The sequence below is a fragment of the Chlorocebus sabaeus genome, chromosome 12, assembly GCF_047675955.1.
Source record: "Chlorocebus sabaeus isolate Y175 chromosome 12, mChlSab1.0.hap1, whole genome shotgun sequence".
Classification (NCBI taxonomy): domain Eukaryota; kingdom Metazoa; phylum Chordata; class Mammalia; order Primates; family Cercopithecidae; genus Chlorocebus; species Chlorocebus sabaeus.
Window position 1 is genome coordinate 6,625,956 of NC_132915.1, and position 12,320 is coordinate 6,638,275.

The 12,320-nt window shown below is 39.4% G+C and overlaps 1 pseudogene; it reads right to left on the reverse strand.

The window, feature by feature from the left end:
* Positions 1 to 1,200: 1,200 nt before the first annotated feature.
* Positions 1,201 to 12,070, reverse strand: LOC103219906 (bifunctional phosphoribosylaminoimidazole carboxylase/phosphoribosylaminoimidazole succinocarboxamide synthetase pseudogene; annotated as a pseudogene).
* Positions 12,071 to 12,320: the final 250 nt, after the last annotated feature.

Below are 12,320 nucleotides of genomic sequence, written 5' to 3' on the forward strand. Positions count from 1 at the left end.
GGAAGATTCTGTCAACTGAGGACTTCCCTGGGGTCTTCAGGAAGCACTGGCGGGCAGCAAGGGGCGTGGACCCTCGATTGCTGCTGCAGAACAGGGCAATGGGTGATGGTATTTATCCTGGGCATACTCCCCTCGCCATCATGCCAGGCTAATTTTTGTATTTTTGTAGAGACAGGGTTTCACCAGACGGGGTTTCACCTTGTTGGCCAGGCTGGTGTTGAACTCCTGACTTCAGGTGATCCACATACCCTGGCCTCACAAAGTGCTGGGATTACAGACGTGAGCCATTGTGCCTGGCCTCTGGTTCTTTTTAGTGGAAAAAGGTATTTAGAAACCAAGATGGGTTGCTGGATGTGCTCATTGCTATTGGAATTTCTTTTGAAAGACAGTTTCTGAATGGTAAAATTATAAGTGATTTTTAATTTATTTTTGGTTTCTATTGTTTTATTTTATTTATTTATTTATTTTTTAATTTTACCAATACCTTTGTCTTCTCTGATTTAAAATAATCTTTTTGGCTGGGTGTGGTGGCCCACACCTGTAATCCTAGCACTTTGGAAGGCTGAGGTGAGCAGATCATTTGAGGTCAGGAGTTTGAGCCCTGTCTCTACTAAAAATACAAAAATTAGCCAGGCATGGTGGCGCACACCTGTAGTCCCAGCTACTCTGGAGGCTGAGGCAGAAGAATTGCTTGAACCCAGTGGGTGGAGGTTGTAGTGAGCCGAGATGGTGCCCCTGCACTCCTGCCTGGGTGACAAAGCGAGACTCCATTTCAATAAATAAATAAATAAATAAAATCATCTTTTTATCTTGCTTTTGTTCCTGCAGTTAAATTAGAAATTTGAAGTGTTTTCCTTAAAAAATGCAATGGCATTGTTTTTCTTATAAATTACAACTCTGATTTTCTCTTCAATGAAATCCATGGGATCAATATGCTTGTTCACAGTTTGCCCCCTACCAAATGATGGCTTAATCCAAGTATCTGGGCATGATACTGAGCTGAGTCTTCTGCAGAAAGTATGGTCCACTCCCTGAGACCCCTGTCAAGGGAAGTGCACACATCCTGAGCTCCCTGTCTGGTGTGAGGGGAGGACAGCTAATAACTACCTGGCTATGCAGTGTTCACAGGCACCACTGGTCCCCAGCCATGGCCTCTGCCTGCCACTGCCACAAATACAGCAAGAATGCCATCCCCTTCAGACCCAGCTTTAATTCTCAGAGTTTCATCTAGTCCTTTATGGGCAGACGTTACCCAAACCCTAAATTTCCACAGGCCCTCTTGATTTTTTCATGGTGATCTAGATCAGACATTGAGCCCATGCATACCACACCCCGTACTGACTTTCTGATTTCCAAAGCAATTCTACAATCTCTGCAACCCGCTCAAAGTTTTTTTGTTTTTTTTTTTTTAACCATCTGGAGCCCTTCCAGAGTTGCTTCTTTGAGGTCACAATAAGACTGTTTGTCTTTCTGTTGGCTTTGATCTCTTGATGACCAGAGTCTCTGGGTATCATTATCAGTAACGTCAACAACAACAACTTCTCTGGTGATTACATCAACACCAAATTCAACTTCGTATCAACTTGTACACAGTTCTGTGGCAACCAGGATTTCTCCAGTATTTAAAAAATAACCTGTACAGCATGACTCATGCTAGCCACTTCACTTTGGCCTTTACCAAGTCCAGCATAGCAAAATTTCATAACAATTCACTATTTCTCATTACTGGCAGCATCCTTGAAAACATCTCCATGTTAGGTGAGTAAAACTTACATCTGTCGATGACACCAGGATTTCTTTTAAGAAAACAACCAGTTGCTGTTCTGCAAACTCCTTTAACTGGAATAATTTCACACTGGGGCACAATGAAAGCCATATCCCCATATTTTTTGGTGAAAGCAGTTTTGATACCTGTTTCCTGTAATGACTGAAAAATATTATACAACTGATGATTTTATTTGTGATTGCAGCTTTTCCTTCCAGGCGATTCTTTCTAGCTGCATTTCCTGCTATAATATGGTCCTTGGACTACAAGAGGGCTTTCCATGAACTACCAAACAATTCATAGACTTTTTTTTTTTCTCATGTATTTTTTCTTTTTTTTAACCAGTGTTCAGTACCTTAGCTGTTGCCGTTAGCCTGAGTGGGTTGGGGGTGGCAACCTATTTTATTTTTTATACTTTCTGTATTTCCTAAAATTTCTGTCCTGAACATCTATCAGTTCTATGGTGGTATATTTTATACCGTAAAACAAACCCACATCAAACCCTAACTCCTCTTCCCCAAATCAAAGCATCATCTTGTATTGTTTCATTTAGCTCAGAGGAAATTGACATAGATTTGCTGTCGTTTCCCTCACTCCCAGTAACCAGCACATCAGAGAGCCTAACTGAGTTTGCCTTCAACTAAGTATAATAAATCCTCCACCCTTTAACATCTCTCCTTTATCTGGTTTCCAGCCTTGTGCAATACTCTCTCACATGGACCCCAGGGACCTTGTTGCACTCTTTTAAGAAAGGTTTTTGGTTTTTTTTTTTAAATGTTGTAATACTTTATACACATAATGTAACGCATAAACAAATTCAAGTTAGGTGTCATGATCATAAACCTAATATTTGTAAACTCACAACTCATCTTAAGTGACAGGATGTTACCAGTACACTTGGAGCTATCAGGTTGAACCATGTGAAATGCCATTTTTTAAGATTAAAAAATTTTTGAATAGAGGCAATTTCATATGATTTCATCTCACACTTGTGTGTTTTCCCTGATCCTGTTATCCTGCCTTTTCCCCAGCAATAGCTCTCCTCCAACCTGAAATTAAGTGATCATTTCCCTGATACTTAAATATTTTAAACACATATTTATATGTTGTATATCACTTAAAAATGTTATTTAACTTTGTTTTTGAGGTTCATATGTGCTTTCTTGCTTTTTACAAATTCAGCATTAGTTTTATGGCTCGTCTGTGTTGCTGGGCTTAGATCTATGGTTCATTCCTACTGCTCTGCAGTGCTGTCCATGCTCCATCCCAGGAAGAGAGAACAATTTGTTGGTTTCCGATATGAATAATCTTGCTGTGAATATATCTGTACATTTCTCTAGAGGCCTATGTACAAAAGTTTCTTAGGTAGTGGTTTTGAAACATTTTTGACTGTGACTATATAAGAAATACATTTATATTGAGACTCATCGCACACAAATATATATATATTAGGATGTTTATATCTAAAGCAAGTTTCTAGAAATGATACTTTTCTTCTTCAGTATGATGTGCTCTGATATTTTCTATTCTTTTCCAATCTGGTTTATTTTAGAGAAACATTTTGGTTATAACCACCTACATTTTTAAAAAATTTATGGAGCATTATTTTATAGCATGTGGTTATCAAATTTTGTTTATTCTAATGTACATTCTTTGAGATGTATGGGATTCTATATGCAGATGTATGTATACATATATTTACACACATCTATGTATATTTATATATAGGTGTATATATATGTATATATACACCTATATACACACATGTATATGTATATATGCAACATATATACACACGTGTATATATGTGTACATATATGTGTATATGTGTATATATACACATGTATAGTGTATGTATACACACATGTACACATGTATACGTGTGTGTGTGTGTGTGTGTATTTCTGAGACGGGGTCTCGTTCTGTTGCCCAGGCTGAAGTGCAGTGGTACAGTCATGGCTCACTGCAGCCTTGACCTCCTGGGCTCAATCTGTTTTCCCACCTCAGCTTCTTAAGTAGCTGGTACTACAGATACATGCCACCTTGCCCAGCTAATTTTTGTATTTTTTAGTAACACCAGGTTTCACCATGCTGAGGCTGGCCCCGAATTCCTGGGGTCAAATGATCCTCCCTCCTTCGCCTTCCAAAGTGCTGGGATTACAGGCGAGAGCCACTGTATCTGGCTGAATTCTATATATTTTTATGAGTTCAAACTTGTTAGTAACTGTTTGAATAACTGCTTGTATTTACCATTTTACAGTTGTTTAGATTGTTTCATGCATTGACAATTGAGAGAAGTGTATTAACATTTCCCACTGCAATTATAGATATGCTGTTTCTTCCTATAGTTCTATTAAGTTTTGCTTTATATGTTTTTAGCTTATTTCATTAGATGCATATAAGTTATACATTATTTTGCTTTCTGGTGAATTGATTCTTCTATTCTTCTTTGATTACCATCTTTACTCTAATAATGCTTCAAGACTTGACTCTTCTATTTGATGTGATAACCAGCCTTTTATTGATTATTTGCCTGGTTTATATTTTCCAACCTTTTCCTTTCAATCTTCCAGCCACTCTTTTGTTTTAGGTATGTTGCTTGTAAAAAGTATTTTATTACTTTTAAAATATTCAATCTGGTTTTTTTGAAGAGCAAGGTGAGTCACTTTATAGTAATTGTTATTATTGATGTTTTTAGATTTATTTCAATTATCTAACTGTTAATTTTTTTCTTGCTCCTATTATCCTTCTTTTGTCTTGCTTTCTTTGAAAGGGGAGTAGGTTGAGTTTGGTATATTTTTAATTTTGTCTTATTCCATACTTTCCCTGTATAATAATTTGGAAGTTATTGATCTCTTTTCCTCTTTGAGCAACTACGTTTGAAATGTCACTGTGACGATTTAACAGAATGTAAAGTTGATAAATATCTTAATTATCTCTTTATCTGTACATGAACCTTAGAGCATAAAACTCCTATCTATAGGCCAGGCATGGTGGCTCATGCCTGTAATCCCAGCACTTTGGGAGTCCGAGGCAGGTGGATTACTTGAGGTCAGGAGTTTGAGATCAGCCTGGCCAATATGGTGAAACCCTGTGTCTACTAAAAATACAAAAATTAGCCGGGCATGGTGGCACGTGCCTGTAATCCCAGCTACTCCGGAGGGTGAAGCACAAGAATCCCTTGATCCTGAGAGGCGGAGGTTGCAGTGAGCTGAGATCGTGGCACTGCACTCCAAAGCGAGGCTCTGTCTCAAAACAAAGCAAAACAAAACAGAACAAACAAAAAAATCCTCCTATCATCTCCTCCCCACTTATTCACATGCCATTGATGTCTAGTACTCTAGCTCTCTTCTTTCTTTTTTTAAAACCCCACAGGAGACATTTTTGTTTAACACTGCTAATATTTGTTTTTATTTACAAGTGTTCTTTTGGTCATAATTCCTTTAAATATCCCAGGCTTTCATTCTAGGTACTTTTTCTGGACTTCCTACTGAAACACATACATATTTTAGAATTTCCTTTAATGAAATGCATCTTTTAGAATATTTTAGATCAGAAGATGTCTAAAAGTAACTCCATTTTTATTCAAACGAAAATGTATTTATGCTGCCTTTCTTTTTGAAAGATACTTTTTATGAAAGATACTTTTGATAGCTTTACAGTTCTAAGCTGGCAATAATTTTGTGGTCAGATGTGACTTCATTGTCTTCTGGTTTCCATGCTCACTGTTGAGAAGTCTCTGTCAGGATAATGATTGCTTGTTTGTAGCTGCTCTATTTTTCTCTTTGCCTGCTTTCAAGATCTTCTCTTTGACTTGGGATTCTACAACCATACTGCAAAATCTGTCTGTATATATGTTGCTTTTTATTTATTTTGTTGGGTATTTGTTATGTTTCCTGCTTCTGTGCACCATGAAATCAACTAACGCTGGAAATTCCTAAAAATCACCTCTTTTCTTTTCTCTCTATTCTCTCCTTCTGGGACTTTGATAGATATAACTTAAATATTTTATTCTATCCTCTGTGTCTTTATTCTCTTTTATATTTCCTATCTCCTTATCCCTGTATTAGACTTTGTTCAATTTCTTTAAGCCCATCTTTCAGTTCCCCAATTCTCTCAATCTCTACTTAATCCATGAGTTAGCTTATCATTAAAATTTTAATTTTAATAATTACATTTTTATTTATTAATGTTTCATTTGATCATTTTCAAATATGTCTTGTAATTTTGTACAGTATTTTACTCCATAATGATTTCTTTTTTTTTTTTTTTTTTGAGATGGAATCTCACTCTGTCACTCAGGCTGGAGTGTAGTGTCTCAGTGTCTGCATCTCGGCTCACTGCAACCTCTGCCTCCCGGGTTTGAGTGATTCTCCTGCCTCAGTCTCCCAAATAGCTGGGATTACAGGTGCCTGCCACCACGCCCAGCTAATTTTTGTATTTTTAGTAGAGATGAGGTTTCAACATGTTGGCCAGGCTGGTCTCGACCTCCTGACCTCAGGTGATCCACCCGCCTTGGCCTCCCAAAGTGCTGGGATTACAGCCATGAGCCACTGCGCGCAGCCTCCATAATGATTTTTAAGATCTGCCTTTTATTTCTTCAAATATTTCACACACTGTTACTTTATATACTATTTTATAATTACAATTTCTTGAGTGTTTTCATGTCTGCTGGTATTCCCTAATGCTAGCTTATTTGTCTGGATGTTAATAACTGTAGATTGTGAGCTCATATTTTTTTTAACTTAACCTGAGAAAATCCTTGGGATTAAAATAGGTTACTTTGCAATACAGAGCATTTTTGTTGCTTCTGCTGGGAGCTCAAGGATACTACCAGACTACAACCACACTGCTTCTTTAGGAGCTTGAGTTCAGATATCCAGTCCTGCAGTGGGTCCAAAGTTTGACTTTGTCTTTGCAGTGCAGTTCTAAGAATTTGCCTTCAGAGTTTGTTTTTATACACCTGCTCTATTCAGGTTTCAGCTCAACCTTTCTCCTCACTCCTCCTTGAAAATTTCCGTTGCTTTCCTGGGATCCTACCAGGTATATTGTAGTGAGGGAGCCCTTCAGGGCACCTCAAGCCCTGTAATATCAAAAGCCCTTGATACCTCTCATAAGTATCTACATGTGGTTGTAGATCACAACAGCCAAAGGGACTTTTTAACAAGACGTAAATCAGATTACACTCCTCCGTGGTTGCAAACTCTCAAATGCACCTCTCAGCACACTGAGAACAAAACCCAAATACCTTATCTTGGCATCTCAGGCCTGCAGAATCTAGTTCGTGCCTGTTTCTTGGACTCTGTTTCCTACCGCTGCACGCATGGTCCAGAAGGACATTTTCAGATTCTTTCCACAGACAGCCGTTCCCATGACACAGTTATAGACCCTCTGTTTGAAATTCTGCCTGTTTCCCGCAAGCATCCATCCTCTCTTTGGCCAGCCTTGGCATGCCGGGATCCTTGTCAGTAGGATCTCAGCAGTAGCCATGCTCCAGCCTGGTTTCTCAGTGCCATTCCACCTAACGCAGCCACCCTTATCACCAGTCGCTCTGGATTACCTGTTTCCTTCCACCTAACGCAGCCACCCTCATCACCAGTCACTCTGGATTACCTGTTTCCTTCAAAACATTTATCATCATTTAAAATGATCGTAATTGTTTTTGCATTTCCTCTGTTTATTTTTGCCTCCTTTCTAGGATATAATTCCAGGACCACAAATTCTGTTGAATCCCAGTGCTAAGAAGTTCTGGCAGATAGTAGTCACTCATTAGATATTTATTGAGTAAATAAAAGAAAGTTACAACTCAGAAGTACTGTATTAGAATTCTTGCAAAGTACATGGTTTCTCCTAGGAGAATACATGAGATATATAAGAAGAGAGATGGCTGAGGAAAACCAGGGTGTGGGGAAGTCCTGGGCCTTTGCGTCAAGGGTTTTTAGTTAGTAATGGAACCCCATTATCTTGTTCATGAACTCAGCAGCCCTGGATTCAAAACATCTGGGCAAGGTCAACTTTTGACTTTGTCTCTCAACCTAGAGTTTATCCATTTATCCACTGAACAAAGTTGAATGTACTCCCATTCTACCTCTTTTTTGTCATGAAACTTGCAAGACTTTGGACAAACACACACACACACACACACAGTTTTTGTTTTTTTTTTAAAAAACACTCCAAAAATAATCTGTCTCATTGACCTTTCATACACGTTTTTACTAGTTCTGCCTTTTATTTCTTCGAATATTTCACACATTGTTACTTTGTATTCTGTTTCAGAATCACAGTTTCTTGAGTGTTTTGTTTTAGTTTCTGCTGGCATTCCCTAACATTCGCTTATTTGTCTGGATGTTGATAACTGTAGAATGTGAGCTGATATTTTACTAGTGGTCCCATGGTCAAAATCACTCTCTCAGGATCTAATTCAGAAAATACTGATGCATACTGTATGCCCAGGAAATTAAAAATTAATAACACTTTTTGGTGTAAAGTAGGAATAAGTTCAACTGTTATTTTTTGTTCAACGTCAACTCTTTGAGTGGCGATGTTTAACTCTGAATCTTGCTGTGCACAGTATGCAGACACAGCAGTCTAATCTCCTTTTGATTAATGAGAAAACATTTTTCTTTCTCTCTGGTTGTTTTCCTCTCAGTAATGCATACACTGAAAACTAAGAACACATATATACATGTTGCAAAAATTAAGAGTTTGGAAATGTCATTGTTTTGGCAGATGTGTTTAGTCGTTTAAGCATGGCCAATATGGCCCCTTGATAACTTCATTTTAACTTTATGAGTGTTAATTATTACTGAAGGCTGGGGTTTTGCCAGGTCCTTCAGCTGTGCGGGGCCAGAACTGGCCATGGGCTTTTTAGGACGTCTCTGATTTCAATGAAAGCTCCAGGCAACATTTCTCTTTTTTTTTCCCCCAAACTTTTCTTAATTAAGTTTTTTTTTTCAAGACTTACTGTATTCTTTATGCCAACCAACTGCATCTTATATTGTAAATTGGTTTTGACTCTGAGGCTTGCATTTTCACTCAAGCCTGACCCTAAGGGTTTTGCAAACCCGGCTTTCTAAACTTTCTCATGTCTCTGTGCACATGATTCGGGCTGAACATACATGTATAGCCTTTATAAATTGTTTGTTTGCTTTTGGTGGAAATCAGTTTCAAGAAGCAAACTTTTAAAACGATTTTCTGAAGCCTAATTCTGTTATATTTGCTGCCTTCACCTAACTCATTGCCTTTTAAGTAGTGTACAGTATAGGCTCCAAAAGCAAGATCAGCGGTTGTCATTAGTCATCATGGTAGGAGAGGTAGCAGTAGCAATATTATCTTTTCCAAGTGAAAAAATTTGATCCATTGCCATCTTGCAATTTAAATTGTTCTCTTGGACAGATTTTGAGGAAGTCATACAAAGGAGTAGACGGTATTTGATTTATTATTGAGTAGGAAAATAAGATTCTGACATCCTTCCGTTCGTGAATATGAGTCTCATCATATACCTGTGAACAAACTATAAAGGTTTTCTATAATAAGGGATTTGTCTGGTGTTTGTTCTGAGTTCCTGGCACAGGGCTTCTAAAGCCCTTGGATTTTTCTGAGTGGTAGAACTGTCTTTGTTATTCATGAGACTCTTGGCTCACTCTTGAGTTTATGCTAATAAGGTGACTCCCAGTGAGCCCTTAGCTTCAGGAGTGGGGGCTGGACACAAGAAAGACAATCCACGAGATACTAGGATTGGGACTTTGACCCAGCCCAAGCTCCAGAGAAGGGAGGGGAGGCTGGAGACTGAGTTCAGCCCAGTGGTCAATCATACCTACATAATGAACCCGTCAAAACTCCACACATTGAGCATCAGGAGTGATTTGGTTGATGAACACATGGGTTTGCCGGGAGGGAGGTGCACCTTATTTTCACAGAAAGCACAAGGAAGCTCTGTGTTGGGGATCCTCCCAGGCCTTCCCTCTGTGTCTCTTCATCTGGGTGGCCCTGAGCTGTTCTCTTTATTGTAAAGCTATAATCAAAAGTGTAGCACTTTCTTGAGTTCTATGCATCGTTATAGCCAATGATCAAACGTGACAGGATTGTGGAAGTCCTTCAATTACTAGCCAGTTGGTCAAAAGTGTGAGTGACCCGGGACACACTGAACTTGTGGCTGCTGTCTGGAGGGGGCTGTCTATGTGAATATTCATACACATACACTCAGGACTGACCGTGCTCTTCACCCGTGAGGTTCATGCTAACTCCAGGTGGTTAGAATTGAACTGCAATATACCAATTGCTGTCAGAATTAAAGGTAAAATAAAAATCTTTGAAACTGGCTAAAAGACAGACCTCGTATATACATCTGGGTAAAGCACAGAAAGTCATTCTGAATGAGAAAGGGTGATTGGCCAGGCCGTACACAATTTCTTTAGGCTTACCTACTGAGCATGGAGAAAACACCTTCCTGAAAAGCTGTTGAGTACTATGCTTAGAACCTGAGTGATGGGACCATTCATACCCCAAACCTCAGCATCACCTAATATGCCCAGGTAATGAACCCTCACAGGTACCCCCTGAGTCTAATATAAAATTTGAAAAACAAACAAACAAATATATATACACACGCAAAGAACTCTTAAAACTCAGCAGTAAGAAAACAAACAAGCCAATTAAAAAGTGGTCCAAAGACCTTAACAAACACACCAAAGAAGATATATGGATGGGAAAAAATATATGAAAAAAATGCTGTGTATCACATGTCACCAGAGAGTGCAAATTAAAACAGCAATGAGACACTACTACACATCTTTTAGAATGACCAAATCTGTAACACTGACAACACCAAACACTGGTGAGGATATGGGACAACAGGAACGTTGCTGGTGGGAATGCAGATTGGTACAGCCACTTTGAAGGACAACTTGGTGGTTTCTTACGAAACTAAGAACCCTCTACCATAGGATCCAGCAATCGTGCTCCTTACTATTTACCCAAAGGAGTTGAAAACATGTTCATCCACATACACACAAAAACCTGCACACAGATAGCAGCTTTACAGCAGTTTAGTTCATACCTGCCAAAACTCAGAAGCAACGAAGATGTCCTTCAGTAGGTAAACGGATAGATAAACCATGAGACATCCAAAGAAATGAGCTCGCAATCTGTGAAAAGATATGGAGGAACTTTAAACGCACATTACTAAATAAAAGGAACCAATCTGAAAAAGTCTGCATATTGTATGATTCTAACTATAAGACATTCCTATAGTGGTTGCAAGATCTGTGGTTGGTTGCAAGGGGTTGGGGATAGGGAGATAAATAGCACAGAGGAGTTTTAAGGCAGTGAGGATACGCTGTGTGATACTATAATGATGGATATGTGTCATTATACATTTGTTTAAACTCAGGATTTACAACACTAAGAGTGAACCCCAGTGTAAACTATGAATTTTGGGTGACGATGATGTGTCAGTATAAGTTCATCAGTTGGAACCAGGGTATCACTCTGGTGGGGGATGTTGATAATGAGGGAGGTTATGAATGTGTGGAGGTAGGAAGTATATGGGAAACCTTATGCCTGCCTCTGAATTTTGCTGTGACCCTAAACATGCTTTAAAAAATAAAGTTGTGGCCCGGTGTGGTGGCTCAGGCCTGTAATCCCAGCACTTTGGGAAGCTGAGGCCCACAGATTGCTTGAGCCCAGGAGTTTGCAACCAGCTTGGGCAATATGGTAAAACTCCATCTCTACAAAAAATACCAAAGTTAGCTGAGCATGGTGGTGCACACCTGTGATCCTAGTTACCTGGGAGGCTGTGGTGGGAGAGTTGTTTGAGCCCATGAGGTTGAAGCTGTAGTGAGCTGTGATCATGCCATTGCACTTCAGCCTGGGCAACAGAGTGAGACTCTTGAAAGCAAGCAAGCAAGCAAACAAGCAAGAAAAAGAGAAAGAAAGGAAAAGAAAGACAGGATAGAAGATAGAGAGAAGAAGGAAGGAAGGAGAGAGGGAGAGAGAGAGAAAGAAAAGACAGGAAAGAACGAAGGAAGGAAAGGAAGAAGGAACGGAGGAAGAATAAAAGAGAGAGGCTGCTTTCCTGGGATACTCTGGGAACAAGCAGTGGCACTTGGGAACCAGGTCATAAGCTGCAGCAAAGAGTTGGGAAACTGTTCTTCCCACATTGCATTACATGCTTATTTGTAATAAACAAAAATAATATAAAATAAATAAAAATAAATGTAATTACATTGGAATACACATTTACGCTGGCTTCTTGGAATTTGGAAACTCAGCCAGCCTCAAGAGGCATACTAATAGTATCGTCATGGCGAGTCCCATAGGCAGTGATGGAGGAGCGTCCTTTAGTGTCTTCAGGACTGTGGGTGTATTGATTGATAGGTCGAGTAAAGCTGCAGGGGGGAGCAGGTGAAGCTGAGTGGGGACGGAGGTTGATGCCCTGGATGGGTAAGCAAGGCACGTTTTGGGGAAGCCCTGAAAGAGTTGGCTGAGGGGAGATTATATGTGAGTGCCAAGAGAGGACCTGGCCTTGGCTGTCCATGTGGGGTCATGTGTGTGT